At 48.0% G+C, this 24,806-nt stretch overlaps 1 pseudogene across 1 annotated transcript in view; it reads right to left on the reverse strand.

The window, feature by feature from the left end:
• Positions 1 to 24,806, reverse strand: part of LOC311248209 (X-linked retinitis pigmentosa GTPase regulator-like) — a 70,055-nt pseudogene that overhangs the window by 30,574 nt on the left and 14,675 nt on the right. Inside the window, exons 3-6 of the transcript in view lie at positions 21,297 to 21,429; positions 20,085 to 20,209; positions 17,176 to 17,373; positions 13,577 to 13,747 (exon numbers count right to left, since the gene is read on the reverse strand). The product of the transcript in view is annotated as an X-linked retinitis pigmentosa GTPase regulator-like (transcript). The remainder of the gene's footprint in view (positions 1 to 13,576; positions 13,748 to 17,175; positions 17,374 to 20,084; positions 20,210 to 21,296; positions 21,430 to 24,806) is intronic.

Raw genomic sequence — 24,806 nt, forward strand, 5'->3', positions numbered from 1 at the left:
TTTCTCCCCACCCTTGCTTTCCTCTTTCTCCGAAACTCCTTCATCCTCCTCCTCCTCCTCCTCTGGTTGTAGAGTGTCTTCTCCTTCGCTGTCTTCCGCCTCTGTAGTCTTTCCGCTGATGTGGCTGACCTCTCCCTCTCCCTCGCCTCCTTTCTCGCTTTCCACACTTGTCGTCTGCCCTCCTTCCTCCTCCTCCTCCTCCTCCTCTCTCTCTCTGGCCGTTGAGGCATCACTGTCACTGCTCTCTTTCCCACTGTCTCCTCCTCTCCTCTCCTCCTGGCTCGCCACGCCGCCATAGGAGCTGCTGTCCTCCTGTTCAGAGGTGTCTGGAGCAGGTATGACCTTGATGCTGACGGTGGTTCTCTCGCCCGGTTCGGACGCCTTCGCCTTCGATTCCGATTCCGACTCGCTGCTCCAGGAGGACCGGACGTCGGCCAGGCTGTCTCCCCTCCGCGTGCCCTGGGGACTGGATCTGTCGGCCAGGCTGTCTCCCCTCCGCGTGCCCTGGGGACTGGATCTGTCGGCCAGGCTGTCTCCCCTCCGCGTGCCCTGGGGACTGGATCTGTCGGCCAGGCTGTCTCCCCTCCGCGTGCCCTGGGGACTGGATCTGTCGGCCAGGCTGTCTCCCCTCCGCGTGCCCTGGGGACTGGATCCGTCGGCCAGGCTGTCTCCCCTCCGCGTGCCCTGGGGACTGGATCTGTCGGCCAGGCTGTCTCCCCTCCGCGTGCCCTGGGGACTGGATCTGTCGGCCAGGCTGTCTCCCCTCCGCGTGCCCTGGGGACTGGATCTGTCGGCCAGGCTGTCTCCCCTCCGCGTGCCCTGGGGACTGGATCTGTCGGCCAGGCTGTCTCCCCTCCGCGTGCCCTGGGGACTGGATCTGTCGGCCAGGCTGTCTCCCCTCCGCGTGCCCTGGGGACTGGATCTGTCGGCCAGGCTGTCTCCCCTCCGCGTGCCCTGGGGACTGGATCTGTCGGCCAGGCTGTCTCCCCTCCGCGTGCCCTGGGGACTGGATCTGTCGGCCAGGCTGTCTCCCCTCCGCGTGCCCTGGGGACTGGATCTGTCGGCCAGGCTGTCTCCACTCCGGGTGCCCTGGGGACTGGATCTGTCGGCCAGGCTGTCTCCCCTCCGCGTGCCCTGGGGACTGGATCTGTCGGCCAGGCTGTCTCCACTCCGGGTGCCCTGGGGACTGGATCTGTCGGCCAGGCTGTCTCCCCTCCGCGTGCCCTCAGGACTGGATCTATCGGACGCGCTGGCCAGCGGTGAGCCGAAGTGACCGGCAGACACCACTAGCGGTGGCCTAAAATGGCCGGCCGAGGCGGACGCCGCCTCTCTGATGGACTCCGCCGCTGCCGCCAGAGAGGCCGCCTCGGTGACGCCGCGGTGCGTCGCTGTCCGGCCTCCGGGTGTCGATTCAGCTTCCGGTTGCGAGACGGATTTGGACCAAGTCTCTTTTTTGTTTTTCTTTTTGGGCCGCTCAGACACAAGCGGAGGGTCTTCGTCTCCCGCGGTCTTCCTGGACGTAGCGTGCCCCGCGGGCCTCGGGTCACTGACCTGCTTCTTGGCAGCGGCCTCTGGGCTCTTCGCACGCAGGGCGTCACCGAGACTAAAGTCTCGGGAATCTACGCCGCTTGCTTTTTGTGTTTTTTGACTTCGCACGACAACCGGTTTGCCTCCCACTGTAGCCGGCTTGGGCTCGGAGTGACCTCGCTGAACTTTCACCTTGGTGGGTTTAGAGCCCACCCCCTGGGGGCTCCGGTTGACCTCTGAACGCTGAACTTGCGCGGAGCTCTTAGCCTGACCCGCTTTAGGCTCCCCCCTCCCCTTCCCGACCTGAGTCAGCCGGCCCCTGGCCTCGGCGGGCCTGGCCTGGGGTTTGGACCTGGGTTTGCTCATGTCGGCTGCGCTCTGTGGCTTGTTTTTACCGCTTCTACCGGCCTTTGGCGTGGCGGCTTCTAGCGCTTCCACGCCTGCGATGACGTTCTCCTTGCCCCCCACTTTGCTTTGCGACTGGGTCCTCCGGCGCTGGCGAGGGTTAGGGTTAGGGTCAGGACGAGGACCCTGCGACAGGAGAGAGCTCCCACCCGGTCTCTGGGAGGTCGCGGAGGTCGGGCCCCACTTTAGGGCTCTCTGCTCCCTACTCTTCCTCCCTGTCTGACCTTCGTCACCGGCGTTACCGGGCTTACCCTTCCTCTATCCCAGCCGCGAGAAAGCAATGAGAGGATGAAAGAGAGGAGAGTGTTAGAGAGAAAACAACAACAACAAAATGCAAAAGACTCAGCGCTGCCCTCTGCAGGAGACGTAGAGTAACTGAGTGTGAAACAGAGAGAAAACACTTTTTCAAAAGTTGTTTTTGGTTTTATGTTTTATCCCACAGCCAAATTAACCGAATTCAAGATGTGTAATATTTCTTGTGACGGATAAAGCCGGACTTCAATGTCACAAAACAGTCGCTCTTATTTGTTCCTTCACAGGGCAGTGTGGTAAAAGAGACAAAGAGACAGGTGGAATTAAATGACTGAGTGGTGGAAAAAGACAAAAAGACTGGAAAAAAAGCACAGATGGATGACTGATGAGCTGCAAATGACTTTGGAAATCTGATTAACCTATTAATTAGCCTTTGTCTAAGACACCGTTTGTGACCCATAGGTTGAGAACCAGGCGGTAGTATCATATTACATTATATAATCATATTATAATTAATATGTATTAAAGGGGAACTATTTTACTATTTCTTTCACTATTTGGGCACTTTTACACAATTCCTGTGAGTCTATGGAACACCTCTGTAATATATATATTTTTTTTATTCATTGTTTTGTATTTCTAATCAAGTCCTCAAAAACAGCATTTTTCTACCTCAAGATCTCGAGCTGTTTTGAGCCTGGGCTCCTAAACCACTGCGCAGCGTCGGCCCGCCTGAACATTAACATGCAGCGGTGACTTTATGACATCACATATAGGCACATTTTCAGATGACTCAGTTCAGTGAGGGTGAATATTGTGAGAGGAGAATTGGAAGAATGCGCCAATATGAGAATTTTGAGACATAGATCATATTAATATAAGTTCACATAGCTAGGAAACAATGCTAAACACTCAAAAAGGCCATTTATAAGATAGTTCCCCTTTAATGTACAATATAATATTAATTTGTATATTATATTGAACTATATTTGCAGTATGTACTATTATATCATGGTACTATATTATATTGTATAAATAATGTACTATATATCTCATATCACATTATATATACACTCTGATGAACATTGTTACTCAGCTGATAGAGTTGTGCCCTTCCTGATGACTTGTCGTACAGAACATGTAAGTCGCTTTGGATAAAAGTGTTCAGCTAAATGACTAATTGTAAATGTATATGTGTTGTATACACTATTATGTACTATATACTATTATATACTGCAGGTATACTATACTGTAATGTGTACTGTAATGTGTACTATATGTGTGTACTGTAATGTGTACTATATGTATGTACTATGTATGTATGTAAATGAAAAGAAAAATAGTAAGATGACATAATGATATAATCTTAGGTATCGATGCATTAACAAATATCTGAGTTCCCAAAAGGGGAAGATAAAAATCGTTATTTGGTATCAAAGTTCATGGCTCTGTCTCATGTATTTCACCGCATCGCAGGGTCGCGAACAGACACCCCTCTGTCTTTAGGGGTCGCAAACAGACACCCCTCTGTCTTTAGGGGTCGCAAACAGACACCCCTCTGTCTTTAGGGGTCGCAAACAGACACCCCTCTGTCTTTAGGGGTCGCAAACAGACACCCCTCTGTCTTTAGGGGTCGCAAACAGACACCCCTCTGTCTTTAGGGGTCGCGAACAGACACCCCTCTGTCTTTAGGGGTCGCAAACAGACACCCCTCTGTCTTTAGGGGTCGCAAACAGACACCCCTCTGTCTTTAGGGGTCGCAAACAGACACCCCTCTGTCTTTAGGGGTCGCAAACAGACACCCCTCTGTCTTTAGGGGTCGCAAACAGACACCCCTCTGTCTTTAGGGGTCGCAAACAGACACCCCTCTGTCTTTAGGGGTCGCAAACAGACACCCCTCTGTCTTTAGGGGTCGCGAACAGACACCCCTCTGTCTTTAGGGGTCGCGAACAGACACCCCTCTGTCTTTAGGGGTTGCAAACAGACACCCCTCTGTCTTTAGGGGTCGCAAACAGACACCCCTCTGTCTTTAGGGGTCGCAAACAGACACCCCTCTGTCTTTAGAGGTCGCAAACAGACACCCCTCTGTCTTTAGGGGTCGCAAACAGACACCGCTCTGTCTTTAGGGGTCGCAAACAGACACCCCTCTGTCTTTAGGGGTCATGAACAGACACCCCTCTGTCTTTAGGGGTCGCAAACAGACACCCCTCTGTCTTTAGGGGTCGCGAACAGACACCCCTCTGTCTTTAGGGGTCGCAAACAGACACCCCTCTGTCTTTAGGGGTCATGAACAGACACCCCTCTGTCTTTAGGGGTCGCGAACAGACACCCCTCTGTCTTTAGGGGTCGCAAACAGACACCCCTCTGTCTTTAGGGGTCGCGAACAGACACCCCTCTGTCTTTAGGGGTCGCAAACAGACACCCCTCTGTCTTTAGGGGTCGCGAACAGACACCCCTCTGTATTTAGGGGTCGCGAACAGACACCCCTCTGTCTTTAGGGGTCGCAAACAGACACCCCTCTGTATTTAGGGGTCGCGAACAGACACCCCTCTGTCTTTAGGGGTCGCAAACAGACACCCCTCTGTCTTTAGGGGTCATGAGCCAAAAAGGTTGAGAACCACGTGTCTAGAGGGTTTGGACCTGATGACAATTGTGCCAATTTGCTTAGTAGACAACCCTGTTAAAATGGGACAACGCACAGACCAGTTAATCTTACCTTCTGAACAGGGGTGTCTGGTTGTTATTTCTTTTATTTGCTATTTCCATTCATAATCCATCGAGGGAGCCTGATGTTATCATTGGGAATGGGTCTGATATCGCAAAAGTCCAATAGCGCCGCCTAACGCCTTGCGGCCGGTGTTGCACATCCTTGGAAACTCTCTGGCTTGGCCTGTACGTCGATCTAAAAAGTCCGGTCCGGGTTTTCCTAGTCAGGCATGGCAAGCGGTTATAACACATGGATTGAGGATAATCAAGCACTCCCGATTCATGATCTTTGGTGGATTATGTTGGCAACACGATCGACATCAATACTTGGAATGGCGATCAGATAATTGGAATATTCTTTTTGCACTACATCCTAGTCAAGGTAAGGGCTATATGGTATCAATCTTGCGTTGATCCGAGCATGCCTTCATTGTGATCCGAAAGTGTTACTGTAACGTTACTCCACAACGTATGCCGTTGGTGACGATCGAAGCATAGAACGCCCCCCCCACCCTTTCATGCATGCATGATGAAACATAATACCGATAATATAGTGTTGATTTCAGATCGATTGTTGATCCAGGTGAGGAATGCCACGGTTTCTAGTGAAATGCGTTTCATGGGATTACACAGAATTACTCTAAAACTATACTCATATTCACCACGGTATAAAACGGGAATGTATGGATGAAAAAATTATTTCTTTTTCACAAATTGAACGATAGATACTCGATGTCAAATGGGCAATAGCTTTATATCCATAGCTATGATATTTAATATAGTTTTAGCCCTGCAAACACCGGCATGTAGCCCCATTCATTAAAGCGTTGGCACACACGGCCATACGGCCCACAGCGACCTCTGGCGCTGAATGTGTTAATAATGGTAATAATAATAATAATACACTTTATTTGTATAGATTAGATTATTCACTTAATTGTCATTACACAGTAAGACAGTGCAACGAGATCGTGTACGACGTCCAACCAGGACGTGACCATCAACAGTCAGTTGCAATATAAGACACATATAAATAAAACTGTACAGTAAAGTGCAATGGTTAGCACAATGTGCGATGGTGAGAATACAAAATAACTATTAAAATAATAATTCTACATACTGTAAGCTATGGCTATATACACAGGTATACAGTGAGGTGCAGTGGAGTTTTGATTCAGAAGTCTGACAGCTGAGGGGAAGAAACTATTCGTGGTCCTGTTGTTTCTGCCTGGGAGGCTGCAGTAGCGTGTGCCCCAGAGAGAGGACCCCGCAGGCGGGTAGCGTGCCCCAGAGAGAGGACCCCGCAGGCGGGTAGCGTGCCCCAGAGAGAGGACCCCGCAGGCGGGTAGCGTGCCCCAGAGAGAGGACCCCGCAGGCGGGTAGCGTGCCCCAGAGAGAGGACCCCGCAGGCGGGTAGCGTGCCCCAGAGAGAGGACCCCGCAGGCGGGTAGCGTGCCCCTGAGAGAGGACCCCGCAGGCGGGTAGCGTGCCCCAGAGAGAGGACCCCGCAGGCGGGTAGCGTGCCCCAGAGAGAGGACCCCGCAGGCGGGTAGCGTGCCCCAGAGAGAGGACCCCGCAGGCGGGTAGCGTGCCCCAGAGAGAGGACCCCGCAGGCGGGTAGCGTGCCCCAGAGAGAGGACCCCGCAGGCGGGTAGCGTGCCCCAGAGAGAGGACCCCGCAGGCGGGTAGCGTGCCCCTGAGAGAGGACCCCGCAGGCGGGTAGCGTGCCCCAGAGAGAGGACCCCGCAGGCGGGTAGCGTGCCCCAGAGAGAGGACCCCGCAGGCGGGTAGCGTGCCCCAGAGAGAGGACCCCGCAGGCGGGTAGCGTGCCCCTGAGAGAGGACCCCGCAGGCGGGTAGCGTGCCCCAGAGAGAGGACCCCGCAGGCGGGTAGTGTGCCCCTGAGAGAGGACCCCGCAGGCGGGTAGCGTGCCCCTGAGAGAGGACCCCGCAGGCGGGTAGCGTGCCCCAGAGAGAGGACCCCGCAGGCGGGTAGCGTGCCCCTGAGAGAGGACCCCGCAGGCGGGTAGCGTGCCCCTGAGAGAGGACCCCGCAGGCGGGTAGCGTGCCCCAGAGAGAGGACCCCGCAGGCGGGTAGCGTGCCCCAGAGAGAGGACCCCGCAGGCGGGTAGCGTGCCCCAGAGAGAGGACCCCGCAGGCGGGTAGCGTGCCCCTGAGAGAGGACCCCGCAGGCGGGTAGCGTGCCCCTGAGAGAGGACCCCGCAGGCGGGTAGCGTGCCCCAGAGAGAGGACCCCGCAGGCGGGTAGCGTGCCCCAGAGAGAGGACCCCGCAGGCGGGTAGCGTGCCCCAGAGAGAGGACCCCGCAGGCGGGTAGCGTGCCCCAGAGAGAGTACCGCGCAGGCGGGTGAACAGTCCATGGTTGGGGTGAGAAGCGTCTCTGATGATGTTCCGTGCTCTCCCTGAGCACCGCTTCTCATAGATTGATGAGATGGGGGGGGGGGGGGGGGGAGGAGTGGGGCCTTGGTGATGCGTTGGTGATGTTCACTACCCTCTGCAGTGATTTCCGGTCCTTAACGGTGCAGTTGCCGTACCAGACTGAGAGGCAGGTGGTGAGGATGCTCTAAATCGTACAGCGATAAAAGTTCACTAGCACGCGAGGGGGTGGGTGGAGTTTGGCCAACTTCCTCAGGAAGAAGAGGCGCTTGTGGGCAAAGATAGTTAGCTCAAAGCTATTCCGGACAGTTTTCATCAACTTCCTGTCATTTAGAAATATGATTTTATAGTGAAAATCATTACCAAAACGTCCGGAAAAACCTCACGGGAGCATTATAGACTGTCATACAAATGTACAAATGCCATAAGGTGGCAAGAAATGCACTATAAACAATACTTTGCAGCGTCGTTTCTTGCGCTAGCTTCTGTTAGCCAGTATTAGCCTTAATTAGCGTGAGCAAGTAAACTAACAGTGAACGTTTTTACATGAAATACAGCCCAAAAACCCTGCTGACAAACGTTTGCTTATTAAATACATTCTATACTATAATAATACAAACGTTTCATTGCCTCTCTGTGACGACAAAGTTGTTTAAATAAGGGGAGAAAAGTAGCTAAAACCAATGTATTTGGATGGGACAGGAAGTACCATTGGCAACCGGAAGTCAGCCGGAAGTGCCGACTTTCAGGTTGTGCAAGTGGAGAATAGTCATGTAAAAAAAAATAAAAATCTGTTGTGTTTTGGTTTTACGACAGTCGCAGTGTTTGGCAACCCCGTCTCTCACGGCGCGTCATCTCGTTGGCTTGTTTACCAACGTGACATCCGCGACACGCTCTTCTTCTGCTCTGTCTCTGCTCTCGCATGAGGGCACCATAGATATATATAGAACACTAGATAGCTTAATGCGGAGTCACCAGCGTCACTGAACCGCTGCCATCTTGGGAGAGTCAGCCTTGAGTGAGAGTGAGTGAGCTGCACAGACAAAAATACTCATAACTCGCTGAAATATTGACGGATTTACAAACGGGTTGGTTTGCTATAAACATCAAAGATGTAGTTATGATACTAAACATTTTAAAGATGTTTTTTTTTACAAACCGCTTGAATCATAGCCACGTTAATAATGCTTGTAATAAACCAAACCGTTTGTAAATCCGTAAAATATTTCAGCGAGTTGAGTATTTTTGTCTGTGCAGCTCACTCACTCTCACTCAAGGCTGACTCCCAAGATGGCGGCGGTTCAGTGACGTCGCTCTCCATTGGCCGGCAGCGCGGGCAAGCTATCTAGTGTTCTATATATATCTATGGAGGGCACGCTGAATAGGGCCCAGCTGCAGCGCCGGATAATCCTTGCATGCTGAATGTAGAGTTTAAGGTCCAGCTGCAGCGCCGGAGAATCCTTGCTGGAGCTGGAGGCTACTCGAGTATACACACAGACAGTGGAGCTGTTTGCAGATAGCAAGCATTTTGACTTGTTGCGTGGTGGCGATGTTTTGCAGATAATACAACTACAAGTATGATTATATAATATATATATTTTATTAAAAAAAATTTTTTTATATAAAATACATTTATTTATTTTTTTAATCAAAAAAAATTTGGCAGGTAAGAAATATGCTTGGCGGGTAGATTCTTCCCATCTACCCGCCACTGGCCGGTGAGTCAAAAAGTTTATTTCGCTCCCACAGTGTGTGTGTGTGTGTGTGTGTGTGTGTGTGTGTGTGTGTGTGTGTGTGTGTGTGTGTGTGTGTGTGTGTGTGTGTGTGTGTGTGTGTGTGTGTGTGTAACCAGTAGAATCGAGACCCTAGTAGTAGTCTCTTTTAAAAGTATGAACTGGCCAATATAATAAAAAAATATGAATATAGAATATAAAAATAATATAACATGTACAAATTATTAATGATAAATAATGGAAAAGTAAAAGGTAGTATTTGTTTAAGAATGTTGATATAGACTAACTAATGAAAAAGAACAATATTATCTTTCCCACAGGATGTTGCCACACGATGGGGCACTAAGCAGAAGATGATAGAGAGGGTGCTGGAGCAACTCCCAGCCATAAGAAGTGTCCTGGTTCAAGACCGAAAACATGACCACCTCAACCCAACCTGGCAGGATGTTGATGTGTTGGAGTCCATCAACGCAGCAATGAAACCAGTGGCTGACTTGACAGACATCCTCTCAGGAGAAAAATATGTCACAGTGTCCTCAGTTAAGCCTGTGCTGGAACTGATTAAAGGTGACCTTCTCTCTACAGGCCCCGATGACACTGCACTGACAGCCACTATCAAAGAAAACATGTGCAGGGTCCTGACTGGAAAATACAGCTCACCTGCAATCCAAGACCTGCTGAGAAAGGCCACCATCTTAGATCCAAGGTACCGTGGCAGCATGGAGGAGGCAGAGGCATTGGATGATGTCAAACTTAAACTTGTGCAAGAACTACTGGACTTAAAAGAGCCAGAAGGAAGTGGAGAAGGTACCAGAGCTGCAGCTGCTGGAGGACATGATGAAGCTCCTGCTGCAGCCGCCAAGAAGAAGAAGCTGAGTGACCTTCTTCGAAACAGAAGAACAGGTCAGGCCCAGGCTGGAGTTCCAAAAAGAGTGCAGGCTGATGCAGAGCTGACCAAGTTTCTCCAAGAAGATGCACTTGATGCATCTTCTGATCCCTTGATGTGGTGGCGTGATAATCAAAGAAGGTATCCTTTGATGGCCAAATTAGCACAAAAATACATGTGCATTTGTGCAACAAGCACCAGCTCAGAGAGAATGTTTAGCACAGCTGGCAACATCGCTACTCCTCAGAGATCCTGCCTTAAACCACACAACGTCAACATGTTGCTGTTTCTTGCTAGAAATCTGCCAAACTGAAGTAGCTACAGATTTGCACATGGCCTGTTGATGCATCTGGCTGCTTTGATTAATATCAAGTATTTTTATGTCGTTATTCTGCACTTTTTTTTTTTTTTTTTACAAAGGTACTCCTACTGTAACTGGATTGGCAGTGTTGCCTGTTAAGGAATGTATGACTCTTACATCTGTGCCTTATTTAAGTGCAAACTGTGCAATACATTTGACTTGATTTATCCATTGCATTTATTGTTTTTGGTTGTGTGTGTTTTTTTATTCAAGTGCAATGTTTGCTAACAGAGACTGAGAGTCCATTTTATTTATTGTTTTTGTTTTTTATTCAAGTGCAATTTTTGCCAACAGAGACAGAGTCTATTTTATATATTGTTTTTTATTACAGTGCATTTTTGTTAACAGAGGCTGAGAGTCCATTTTATATATTGTTTTTTATTACAGTGCATTTTTGTTAACAGAGGCTGAGAGTCCATTTTATATATTGTTTTTGTTTTTTATTACAGTGCATTTTTGTGAACAGAGGCTGAGAGTCCATTTTATTGTTTTCGGTTGTTTTATTTATTTAGGATATTTAAAATGTCTTCCAATGTTAAATAAAAGTTTATTGCACTTTGAAACGGTGTCCTTGCATTATTATGCTATTATCATTATATTTGTGAATTTTTAAAAGAAAATTGAGAACTTTTGGGAAATAATAAAAAAAAGAAATCCAAAAAAAAACATCTCGAACCGGTCGCAATAATATCGCTTATCGCGATATTTTTGGGGGCAATTAATCGCCCAGCAAAATGTGTTATCGTGGCAGGCCTAGTTTATGCATTCGCAAATATGAGAGCTCTGTCATTGAAGTGGGTGGTGGCACGCAACAGCGTTCACCCTGATGTAAACAAAACAAGTCATTGATAAGCAACGGCCATATTAGACACATAGCCATAATTTAAGATATAGTTTATGCATTTGCAAATATGAGAGCTCTGTCATTGAAGTGGGTGGTGGCACGCAACAGCGTTCACCCTGATGTAAACAAAACAAGTCATTGATAAGCAACGGCCATATTAGACACATAGCCATAATTTAAGATATAGTTTATGCATTTGCAAATATGAGAGCTCTGTCATTGAAGTGGGTGGTGGCAGCGTAACAGCGTTCACCCTGATGTAAAGTAGCGATTTTTTATTGGTTTGTCATGACAAACCAATTACATAATCCGACATATGTGTAAAGAAACAACATATTCCAGTTAAGGGTATATTTTTTTAATGATTCATTACGGTATAAATTAGGTTAACTGGAGCTGCGTATTGCTGGCTCTCATATTTGCAAATGCAACAGCGTTCACCCTGATGTAAACAAAACAAGTCATTGATAAGCGACGGCCATATTAGACACATAGCCATAATTTAAGATATAGTTTATGCATTCACAAATATGAGAGCTCTGTCATTGAAGGCGCTTGTCGCGGCTCATGCGCGGGCGTACGCGATAACTGGCGGCGATAAGGGGGGCGTGCTAGCGTAGGGTCACGTGGGCTTAGTGGCCAATCAGAGGAACCCGGAAACCGAACAGCGTTGTAGAAGGCATAGACGCCGCCCGGACCAATATAATCGACGCACAGCCCCATACACAGTCTCAAAGGAAGTGCAATACTTGCCGCATCCCACCAGGCAGCAGTATTGGACTTTTGCAATCTCAGACTCATTCCCTATTCCCTAACACCAGGCTCCCTAGATGGATAATGAATGGAAATAGCGAATAAAAGAAATAACGATCAAATAACGTATATATACGTGGTTGGTGTTCAACGATTGGCAGCCAATAACGTATATAATCGCTGTTGGCAGGGAAAGAGACTAGAGTTAATGTCGTTGTTTACATGTTGCATGCATGTATCCCCTCCCTACTTCCACATGTCCCCACGTGGAATGCACCTGATTGGATAAATGACTCTAGTGTGACATCTAGTGGCTGAATGTTATCTATAGCAGTGTTTCTCAACTGGTGGGTCGCGACCCAAAAGTGGGTGTAAAAAAAAAATGTTGCACTCTTTGTGAAAGTGGCTTCTCAGCTCTGGTCCAGCCGAAGACAAAGCAGAGGAACAGATTGGACATTGAGCATGACCTCAGAGTTGCTTTGTCTACCATCACCCCAGACTTTGAGACTCAGGAGCAAACAACATCCCCAGTTATCCCATTAGGTCCATGGGATGTTAAGCTTTGATGAACATTGTTACTCAGCTGATAGAGTTGTACCCTTCCTGATGACTTGTCGTACAGAACTTGTAAGTCACTTTGGATAAAAGCGTCAGCTAAATGACTAAATGTATATGTAAAATGTAATGTGAGCTAAGAAGGATATATAATTTATTATTATTATTTATTATTATTTTATTTCATTGGATTTTTAGCCCTAGTTGCACTTGTGTTGCACTTGTTGTGTTTATTTCATGTTTTTAACAGTGCATGAAAGATTGCGTATTACTGCAAAATAAAAAAATCATAGTGGTTCAAAAATCTGGGTCGCGACTTAATGACTAAGGAAAATGTTTGGGTCCCGAGGCGAGACCAGTTGAGAACCACTGGTTTATAGCACCTTGAAATATATTCAACATACTGTAAGTGAGGAGGAAGAGGAGGAGGAGGAGGAGGAGGAAGAGGAGGAGGAGGAGGAGGAGGAGGAGGAAGAGGAGGAGGAGGAGGAGGAGGAGAAGGAGGAGGAGGAGGAAGAGGAGGAGGAGGAGGAGGAGGAGGAAGAGGAGGAGGAGGAGGAGGAAGAGGAGGAGGAGGAGAAGGAGGAGGAGGAGGAAGAGGAGGAGGAGGAGGAGGAGGAGGAAGAGGAGGAGGAGGAGGAGGAGGAGGAGGAGGAGGAGAAGGAGGAGGAGGAGGAAGAGGAGGAGGAGGAGGAGGAGGAAGAGGAGGAAGAGGAGGAGGAGGAGGAGAAGGAGGAGGAAGAGGAGGTGAGGTAGGTACCCTTGTGTGTTGAGCCTGCACCCCTGTGTTGGTGAGGAGGAGGAGGAGGAAGAGGAGGAGGAGGAAGAGGAGGAGGAAGAGGAGGAAGAGAAGGGGGAAGACGAGGAGGAAGAGGAGGTGAGGAGGAGGAAGATGAGGAGGAAGAGGCGGAGGAGGAGGAAGAGGAGGAAGAGGAGGAAAAGGAGATGAGGATGAGGAGGAAGAGGAGGAGGAAGAAGAGGAGGAGGAAGAGGAGGAAGAGGAGGAAGAGGAGGAGGAGAGGTAGTACCGTTGTGTGTGGAGCCTGCACCCCTGTGTTGGTGAGGAGGAAGAGGAAGAGGCGGAGGAAGAGGAGGAAGAAGAGGAGTAGGAAGAGGAGGAGGAAGAAGAGGAGGAAGAAGAGGAGGAGGAGAGGTAGTACCGTTGTGTGTGGAGCCTGCGCCCCTGTGTTGGTGACTGCCGGTGTGCACCTGTCTGTGGGCCAGCTCCGGGGGGGGAGGGTCTGGCTGGACACCTGCATGGGGCTGAGGTAGCTGCTGGTCATGGGGGGCAGGGTGCGGAACATGGGCCCAAACTGGTCCGGGGAGCTCTCCTGTGGGGAGGGGGGAGGTTAGCTCTCCTGTAGGGAGGGAGGGAGGGAGGGGGGAGGTTAGCTCTCCTGTAGGGAGGGGGGAGGTTAGCTCTCCTGTAGGGAGGGAGGGAGGGGGGAGGTTAGCTCTCCTGTAGGGAGGGGGGAGGTTAGCTCTCCTGTAGGGAGGGAGGGAGGGGGGAGGTTAGCTCTCCTGGAGGGAGGGAGGGGAGGGAGGTTAGCTCTCCTGTAGGGGGGGGGGGGGGAGGGGGGAGGTTAGCTCTCCTGTAGGGAGGGGGGAGGGGGGAGGTTAGCTCTCCTGTGGGGAGGGGGGAGGTTAGCTCTCCTGTAGGGAGGGAGGGAGGGGGGAGGTTAGCTCTCCTGTAGGGGGGGGGAGGGGGGAGGTTAGCTCTCCTGTAGGGAGGGAGGGAGGGGGGAGGTTAGCTCTCCTGTAGGGGGGGGGAGGGGGGAGGTTAGCTCTCCTGTAGGGAGGGAGGGAGGGGGGAGGTTAGCTCTCCTGTAGGGAGGGAGGGAGGGGGGAGGTTAGCTCTGCTGTAGGGAGGGAGGGAGGGAGGGGGGAGGTTAGCTCTCCTGTAGGGAGGGGGGGAGGGGGGAGGTTAGCTCTCCTGTAGGGAGGGAGGGAGGGGGGAGGTTAGCTCTCCTGTAGGGGGGGGGGGGGGGGAGGGGGGAGGTTAGCTCACCTGGAGGGAGGGATGGAGGGAGGGGGGAGGTTAGCTCTCCTGTAGGGAGGGGGGAGGTTAGCTCTCCTGTAGGGGGGGAGGGGGGGGAGGTTAGCTCTCCTGTAGGGAGGGGGGGAGGGGGGAGGTTAGCTCTCCTGTAGGGGGGGAGGGGGGGGAGGTTAGCTCTCCTGTAGGGAGGGGGGAGGTTAGCTCTCCTGTAGGGGGGAGGGGGGGGGGGAGGTTAGCTCTCCTGTAGGGAGGGGGGAGGTTAGCTCTCCTGTAGGGAGGGAGGGAGGGGGGAGGTTAGCTCTCCTGTAGGGAGGGAGGGAGGGGGGGGAGGTTAGCTCTCCTGTAGGGGGGGAGGTTAGCTCTCCTGTAGGGGGGGGGGGGTTAGCTCTCCTGTAGGGAGGGAGGGAGGGGGGGGGGAGGTTAGCTCACCTGTAGGGAGGGGGGGGAGGTTAGCTCACCTGTAGGGAGGGGGGGAGGGGGGAGGTTAGCTCTCCTGTAGGGGGGGGGGAGGGGGGAGGTTAGCTCTCCTGTAGGGGGGGGGGAGGGGGGAGGTTAGCTCTCCTGTAGGGAGGGGGGGGAGGGGGGAGGTTAGCTCTCCTGTAGGGAGGGGGGAGGTTAGCTCTCCTGTAGGGAGGGAGGGAGGGGGGAGGTTAGCTCTCCTGTAGGGAGGGGGGAGGTTAGCTCTCCTGTGGGGAGGGGGGAGGTTAGCTCTCCTGTAGGGAGGGGGGAGGTTAGCTCTCCTGTAGGGAGGGAGGGAGGGGGGAGGTTAGCTCTCCTGTAGGGAGGGAGGGAAGGGGGAGGTTAGCTCTCCTGGAGGGAGGGGAGGGAGGTTAGCTCTCCTGTAGGGGGGGGGGGGAGGGGGGAGGTTAGCTCTCCTGTAGGGAGGGGGGAGGGGGGAGGTTAGCTCTCCTGTGGGGAGGGGGGAGGTTAGCTCTCCTGTAGGGAGGGAGGGAGGGGGGAGGTTAGCTCTCCTGTAGGGGGGGGGAGGGGGGAGGTTAGCTCTCCTGTAGGGAGGGAGGGAGGGGGGAGGTTAGCTCTCCTGTAGGGGGGGGGAGGGGGGAGGTTAGCTCTCCTGTAGGGGGGGGGGGGAGGGGGGAGGTTAGCTCTCCTGTAGGGAGGGAGGGAGGGGGGAGGTTAGCTCTCCTGTAGGGGGGGGAGGGGGGAGGTTAGCTCTCCTGTAGGGAGGGAGGGAGGGGGGAGGTTAGCTCTCCTGTAGGGAGGGAGGGAGGGGGGAGGTTAGCTCTCCTGTAGGGAGGGAGGGAGGGGGGAGGTTAGCTCTCCTGTAGGGGGGGGGGGAGGGGGGAGGTTAGCTCACCTGGAGGGAGGGATGGAGGGAGGGGGGAGGTTAGCTCTCCTGTAGGGAGGGGGGAGGGGGGAGGTTAGCTCTCCTGTAGGGGGGGAGGGGGGGGAGGTTAGCTCTCCTGTAGGGAGGGGGGGAGGGGGGAGGTTAGCTCTCCTGTCGGGGGGGAGGGGGGGGAGGTTAGCTCTCCTGTAGGGAGGGGGGAGGTTAGCTCTCCTGTAGGGGGGAGGGGGGGGGGAGGTTAGCTCTCCTGTAGGGAGGGGGGAGGTTAGCTCTCCTGTAGGGGGGGGGGGAGGTTAGCTCTCCTGTAGGGAGGGGGGAGGTTAGCTCTCCTGTAGGGAGGGAGGGAGGTTAGCTCTCCTGTAGGGGGGGGGGGTTAGCTCTCCTGTAGGGGAGGGGGGAGGTTAGCTCTCCTGTAGGGAGGGAGGGGGGGAGGTTAGCTCACCTGTAGGGAGGGGGGGGGGGGTTAGCTCACCTGTAGGGAGGGGGGGAGGGGGGAGGTTAGCTCTCCTGTAGGGGGGGGGGGGAGGGGGGAGGTTAGCTCTCCTGTAGGGGGGGGGGAGGGGGGAGGTTAGCTCTCCTGTAGGGAGGGGGGGAGGGGGGAGGTTAGCTCTCCTGTAGGGAGGGGGGAGGTTAGCTCTCCTGTAGGGGGGGAGGGGGGAGGTTAGCTCTCCTGTAGGGAGGGGGGAGGTTAGCTCTCCTGTAGGGGGGGGAGGTTAGCTCTCCTGTAGGGAGGGGGGGAGGTTAGCTCTCCTGTAGGGAGGGGGGGAGGTTAGCTCTCCTCTCCTGTAGGGAGGGGGGAGGTTAGCTCTCCTGTAGGGAGGGGGGAGGTTAGCTCTCCTGTAGGGGGGGGAGGTTAGCTCTCCTGTAGGGAGGGGGGGAGGTTAGCTCTCCTGTAGGGAGGGGGGGGGGTTAGCTCTCCTCTCCTGTAGGGAGGGGGGAGGTTAGCTCTCCTGTAGGGAGGGGGGAGGTTAGCTCTCCTGTAGGGGGGGGAGGTTAGCTCTCCTGTAGGGAGGGGGGGGAGGTTAGCTCTCCTGTAGGGGGGGAGGTTAGCTCTCCTGTAGGGGGGGAGGTTAGCTCTCCTGTAGGGAGGGGGGGGGTTAGCTCTCCTGTAGGGGGGGAGGTTAGCCCCTGTAAATGTCCTAACACAACCCCCTCCAATGTACAGTTTCTTCCCCCTCAAATGTATATACTCTCTTTTTTAAACTCTTTTTGTATCACAAACAGTACTGTATTTGTAAATCTGGTATGTCATAAATGTATAGATGTAGCAGTACTGTCTATCTGTATGTCATAAATGTTATGATGAGTTGAAAATGGGGGACCCTGATGTAAACAAGACGAAAGTCTTTCTCTGATCTGCATCCCCTTAACAATTGTGTGTATTGAGCCGTACTGTACTGTACCCATTCTGCAATCTGTTAATACAATGTTCAATCAATCAATCAATCAATCAAACCCACCCTCTCTCTCCTGCGCACCCGGGCCGAGAGGCTCCTCTGCAGGGTAGCCGTGGTGGTGTTCACCCCTGACCCCAGCAGCTCCAGGTAGGACTTCTCCAGGTTGTCCTCCATCACGTCTCCTTCCTCCAGCGTCAGGTCGCTGCAGCCCTGGTCTCTGGGCCGGGCCAGGACCAGCATGTGACAGCCCCCGCAGGTCGCCTGGGGTCAGGGAGGGACACACACACACACACACACACACACATTAGGACAGGGAGATCAGGGTGGGTGATTGTTAATCGACAATCTCAAACTCCACCCTCTTTCTCCCGATCCTCCAATCGCAGCTGCCGGGGAAAGCAACAGTTGTAATTGGAGAATCAGGAAAAAAGGGCGGGGTTTTGAGATTTGAGGTCAATTTAGAACAATAATTGAGGGCAGATTTCGCCCCTTGTGACCCTGTTTCAGCAGCTCTGTCAGAGAGATAAATGTGAAGCATTTATACAACAGGCGATACAATTCTGTCGGTCGGCTCGCAAAAAAAGGCGGTCGCCCGGCTAAAATCGCCCGCCGTGTGCGGAGACCTTTAGATCTAACATGTTTCTGTTTATCTATAAGATCTAACATGTTTCTGTTTATCTATAAGATCTAACATGTTTCTGTTTATCTATAAGATCTAACATGTTTCTGTTTATCTATAAGATCTAACATGTTTCTGTTTATCTATAAGATCTAACATGTTTATCTATAAGATCTAACATGTTTCTGTTTATCTATAAGATCTAACATGTTTCTGTTTATCTATAAGATCTAACATGTTTCTGTTTATCTATAAGATCTAACATGTTTATCTATAAGATCTAACATGTTTCTGTTTATCTATAAGATCTAACATGTTATCTATAAGATCTAACATGTTTCTGTTTATCTATAAGATCTAACATGTTTCTGTTTATCTATAAGATCTAACATGTTTATCTATAAGATCTAACATGTTTCTGTTTATCTATAAGATCTAACATGTTTATCTATAAGATCTAACATGTTTATCTATAAGATCTAACATGTTTCTGTTTATCTATAAGATCTAACATGTTTATCTATAAGATCTAACATGTTTATCTATAAGATCTAACATGTTTCTGTTTATCTATAAGATCTAACATGTTTCTGTTTATCTATAAGATCTAACATGTTTCTGTTTATCTATAAGATCTAACATGTTTATCTATAAGATCTAACATGTTTCTGTTTATCTATAAGATCTAACATGTTTCTGTTTATCTATAAGATCTAACATGTTTATCTATAAGATCTAACATGTTTCTGTTTATCTATAAGATCTAACATGTTTATCTATAAGATCTAACATGTTTCTGTTTATCTATAAGATCTAACATGTTTCTGTTTATCTATAAGATCTAACATGTTTATCTATAAGATCTAACATGTTTCTGTTTATCTATAAGATCTAACATGTTTATCTATAAGATCTAACATGTTTATCTATAAGATCTAACATGCTTCTGTTTATCTATAAGATCTAACATGTTATCTATAAGATCTAACATGTTTCTGTTTATCTATAAGATCTAACATGTTTCTGTTTATCTATAATATCTAACATGTTTCTGTTTATCTATAAGATCTAACATGTTTCTGTTTATCTATAAGATCTAACATGTTTCTGTTTATCTAAAAGATCTAACATGTTTATCTATAAGATCTAACATGTTTCTGTTTATCTATACGATCTAACATGTTTCTGTTTATCTATAAGATCTAACATGTTTCTGTTTATCTATAAGATCTAACATGTTTATCTATAAGATCTAACATGTTTCTGTTTATCTATAAGATCTAACATGTTATCTATAAGATCTAACATGTTTCTGTTTATCTATAAGATCTAACATGTTTCTGTTTATCTATAAGATCTAACATGTTTATCTATAAGATCTAACATGTTTCTGTTTATCTATAAGATCTAACATGTTTATCTATAAGATCTAACATGTTTATCTATAAGATATAACATGTTTCTGTTTATCTATAAGATCTAACATGTTTATCTATAAGATCTAACATGTTTATCTATAAGATCTAACATGTTTATCTATAAGATCTAACATGTTTAAGATAAGATAAGATAAGATAAGATATTCCTTTATTAATCCCCTTGGGGAAATTCATGACACACACATACAGCTCAACGTCTCATAAATGATATTAACAACAACTTATCTATAAGATCTAACATGTTTCTGTTTATCTATAAGATCTAACATGTTTCTGTTTATCTATAAGATCTAACATGTTTATCTATAAGATCTAACATGTTTATCTATAAGATCTAACATGTTTCTGTTTATCTATAAGATCTAACATGTTTATCTATAAGATCTAACATGTTTATCTATAAGATCTAACATGCTTCTGTTTATCTATAAGATCTAACATGTTTATCTATAAGATCTAACATGTTTATCTATAAGATCTAACATGCTTCTGTTTATCTATAAGATCTAACATGTTTATCTATAAGATCTAACATGTTTATCTATAAGATCTAACATGTTTCTGTTTATCTATAAGATCTAACATGTTTATCTATGAGATCTAACATGTTTATCTATAAGATCTAACATGTTTCTGTTTATCTATAAGATCTAACATGTTTATCTATAAGATCTAACATGTTTATCTATAAGATCTAACATGTTTATCTATAAGATCTAACATGTTTATCTATAAGATAATAATAATAATAATAATAATAATAATAATAATAATAATAATAATAATAATAATAATAATAATAATAATAATAATAATAATAATAATAATAATAATAATAATAATAATAATAATAATAATAATAATAATAATAATAATAATAATAATAATAACATACACACACCAAAGCCACCTACCGCCTGCACGTTATACTTGAGGAAGCGTGGGCAGAGAGTTGGTTTGAACTGGTTGGTGAAGTTCTCCTCTCCCAGACCCAGCTTCCCGTGCCTTCCATCTCCGAACGTGTAGAGGAGGCCGCCATCTGGGGAACCATGGCAACCATTAATCAACCACATAATAATAATAACAATAATAATAATAATAATAATAATAATAATAATAATAATAATAATAATAATAATAATAATAATAATAATAATAATAATAATAATAATAATAATAATAATAATAATAATAATAATAATAATAATAATAATAATAATAATAATAATAATACATGTGTAGTGCTGTCAGGCGATTAAAAAAAGTTATCTAATTAATTACAGGATTTGTAATTAATTAATCTAATTAATCGCATTTTAATCGCATAACCATTTTAGGCCTGATATTTTATATTCTATAATCATATTTCAAATTGCATGTGTCCGGATGGCAGAATTCAGTACTGTATCTACAAAACCTTCTGTTTAATCATCTTCCTTTTATTCATTTGCTTAGATTTTTCAGGTCTGGTCAATTTAGCATGGTGTTATTCACAGTCAAAAAAATTAATAATAAAAACAATGTAATTGATATTCTCATCTGGTTCATTACAATTTACTCAAGCCTCGTAACAGACACAGTATTTCTGACACTGGGAATAATAGTAATAATAATTCATTTAATTTATATAGCGCTTCTCAATAACCCGAAGTCGCTGACAGTAGTCGGGAGCAGGGGTACAAACAAAGAGACGAAAGCAAAGAAACAAAACAAAACAACAAAGAAACAAAAACAAAGGAACATGAGATCCATAGATGTCCCTAGAATCAGATACCAAGAACATGCAAATGGACCATATTAAAAAAAAGTCTGTACATGTTTATTCTACGTTGTTATGGAATGAATGAGGTTTAAAAATAAATAAAAATAAAAATAATTATTAGAATTTTTTTTTATTAGTTTTTAGTTAATTTTCATAACGCAATAATTTGCGGTGTAATTAATGAATCTAATTAACGCGATAAACTGACAGCCCTATTCGTTTTATTTATATAGCGCTTCTCAAGAACCCGAAGTCGCTGATGGACACATGTCAAATCAAACCCATCTGAGAAACCATGGCAACCAGTCAGTCACGTGATAGGATCAGCTAAACGGCACTGGGGCCGCCTCTAGCGTCCGTCTACCTGTGATGGCGGCCGTGTGGTTCTCCCCGCAGGACACATGGAGGACGCGCCCCTTCCTGAAGTGGTCCACGGCGCGGGGGAGGCGGGACTCAAAGATGAACGTCCCGTGGGCCAAACGTGTACACCCCGTCCACTAGGGGGAGACAGAGGGAGACACTACATGAATCACCTCCTCCTCTAGGGGGAGACAGAGGGAGACACTACATTAATCACCTCGCCCTCTGGTGGTGGAGGGAGACACTACATTAATCACCTCGCCCTCTGGTGGTGGAGGGAGACACTACATGAATCATCCACTAGAGGGAGACACTACATTAATCACCTCGCCCTCTGGTGGTGGAGGGAGACACTACATTAATCACCTCACCCTCTGGTGGTGGAGGGAGACACTACATTAATCATCCACTAGAGGGAGACACTACATTAATTACCTCGCCTTCTGGTGGTGGAGGGAGACACTACATTAATCACCTCACCCTCTGGTGGTGGAGGGAGACACTACATTAATCACCTCGCCCTCTGGTGGTGGAGGGAGACACTACATTAATCACCTCACCCTCTGGTGGTGGAGGGAGACACTACATTAATCACCTCGCCCTCTGGTGGTGGAGGGAGACACTACATTAATCACCTCGCCCTCTGGTGGAGGGAGACACTACATTAATCACCTCACCCTCTGGTGGTGGAGGGAGACACTACATTAATCACCTCACCCTCTGGTGGTGGAGGGAGACACTACATGAATCATCCACTAGAGGGAGACACTACATTAATCACCTCGCCCTCTGGTGGAGGGAGACACTACATTAATCACCTCACCCTCTGGTGGTGGTGGTGGGAGACACTACATTAATCATCCACTAGAGGGAGACACTACATTAATCACCTCACCCTCTGGTGGTGGAGGGAGACACTACATTAATCACCTCGCCCTCTGGTGGTGGAGGGAGACACTACATTAATCACCTCGCCCTCTGGTGGTGGAGGGAGACACTACATTAATCACCTCACCCTCTGGTGGTGGAGGGAGACACTACATTAATCATCCACTAGAGGGAGACACTACATTAATCACCTCACCCTCTGGTGGTGGGAGACACTACATTAATCATCCACTAGAGGGAGACACTACATTAATCACCTCACCCTCTGGTGGTGGAGGGAGACACTACATTAATCATCCACTAGAGGGAGACACTACATTAATCACCTCACCCTCTGGTGGTGGTGGGAGACACTACATTAATCATCCACTAGAGGGAGACACTACATTAATCACCTCACCCTCTGGTGGTGGTGGGAGACACTACATTAATCACCTCGCCCTCTGGTGGTGGAGGGAGACACTACATTAATCACCTCACCCTCTGGTGGTGGAGGGAGACACTACATTAATCATCCACTAGAGGGAGACACTACATTAATCACCTCACCCTCTGGTGGTGGTGGGAGACACTACATTAATCATCCACTAGAGCAGGGGTCTCAAACTCAATGTACCTGGGGGCCGCTGGAGGTAGAGTCTGGGTGAGGCTGGGCCGCATCAAATATTCCACAAAAAAAGGGTTTCAAGTATTAAAAAAAAAAGTACAACTGATCCAATATTCTCAATCCTTAGCAATAACATTTCAGAACATGAACAGTTCTTCAGAACATAGGCTTCTCAGTGGTGTCAGTGGACTGAGGACTCATCCACAGCTATGGAAATGCACTGTGCATTTTTTTTATTCTAATACAAAGCTGTTTAATCAAATCACCAGCCAGTATTTCAGTTGTTCTGGTTGCTGTGCGATTTGAGGGGGCTTTGCTTTTGTTTGCCTTCAAACATGGTCTCCATCACTCAGTCATACATTCTTTTCAAATTGCCACCCTTCACAAGAGCTACCGTTTCTTGGCATAATAGTCACATTGGTTTGGTGCTGGGACTCAGGATGAATGCATATTTTTCAGTCCATTCACCTTTGAATTGCAGTCGACTTTTCTTTTACTGACCATCTTTGAAAATGGCTAGAAACTAGGCTAGTAGCTACATTTATCTCACGGAGATAAAACTGGGAGCGAGTTTACTGTAGATGCGCTGTCAACTGACTCGGACTGAAAGAGAGAGACGACTTGCATTCCATGAAGACCCGCCCTACTCCCCTACTCTGCATCTGATTCGCAGACTGTGGGTGAGGGGGGGGAACGCTGACGGGATGCTGAATGTGATTGGACCAGACCCGTACACAGACACAGACACAGACAGTGTGGCAGACAGTGCAGCCAGCCGCTTATGCAGAGCACTGCTCGCAGTCAGAGGAGATAGCGAGGATGCATTTGTCTTCCACTTTACTTGATATCACTCCGGAATCACGTTTCAACCAAGTCACTAACATAACGTTGCTGTCATGAGCCTGCGCTATGGTAGCCTACAAGTGATCAAATAAATAAAACTTCCAACTCTCGCGCAACGTCTCGGCAAACAGTAGGGCGCGGGCCGCATTAACACTACACTTTGATGTCAAGTAGGGGGCCGCAAAATATCATCCCTCGGGCCGCAATTGGCCCGCGGGCCGCGAGTTTGAGACCCCTGCACTAGAGGGAGACACTACATTAATCATCCACTAGAGGGAGACACTACATTAATCACCTCGCCCTCTGGTGGTGGTGGGAGACACTACATTAATCATCCACTAGAGCAGGGGTTCCCAAACTTTTCAGGCCGGGGCCCAGAAAATAAGGCGTCAGAGAGCCGCGGCCCAATGCACATCGTCTGGCTTTTTTTTTTTTTTTTTTTGTCAGGCGACCGATTTTTTAAGCCAAATATCACTTCAATCCTATTAAGTTAGTTCAAGTTAGTTATTCATTTATATGTGCTATTTATGAGAGGGCTAACTTGTTGCAAAATAATAATGATAATAATAATAGCCTCATTAAAATACTATTGTTGCTTCGGTTGTTTTCAGCGTTTTATGTGCATAATCTGTTATTTAGTTTGAAATGTTCGTTGAAATAAGTAGATTTTTCGTTTTTGTTTATTTATTAAGTTAATATAAAACCATATAGTCACATTTTAGAATACAATAGAATAGAATTTTAGAATACAACTAGAAACACTGTCCTGGCCTGCTTCTAAGTTCAGTGGCCTGACAAAAAAAAAAAAAAAAAAAAAAAATTTAAATCATCTCGCGGCCCATCCGTGGCTGCTCGCGGCCCACCTTTGGGTCGCGACCCCGACTTTGGGAACCACTGCACTAGAGGGAGACACTACATTAATCACCTCGTCCAATTAAAAAAAAGAAATTATGCAGTCAGGCCACTGAACTTAGAAGCAGGCCAGGCCAGTGTTTCTAGTTGCAGCAGCGCAATAGTTAGATAACCTATGTGGGGAACAACCAGGAGATCACTGCAACTCACACAAGTTGGAGAACTATATCTCTCTCTCGGCATGTGATTGGTGGAGGCGGGACCCTTACAAAAAAACTGTTGTTGCTAATCATTGACACATGCTAGCCTGTAATAATCCCCCCC

Source organism: Notolepis coatsorum (assembly GCF_963971535.1).
Source record: "Notolepis coatsorum genome assembly, contig: SCAFFOLD_500, whole genome shotgun sequence".
Taxonomy (NCBI): domain Eukaryota; kingdom Metazoa; phylum Chordata; class Actinopteri; order Aulopiformes; family Paralepididae; genus Notolepis; species Notolepis coatsorum.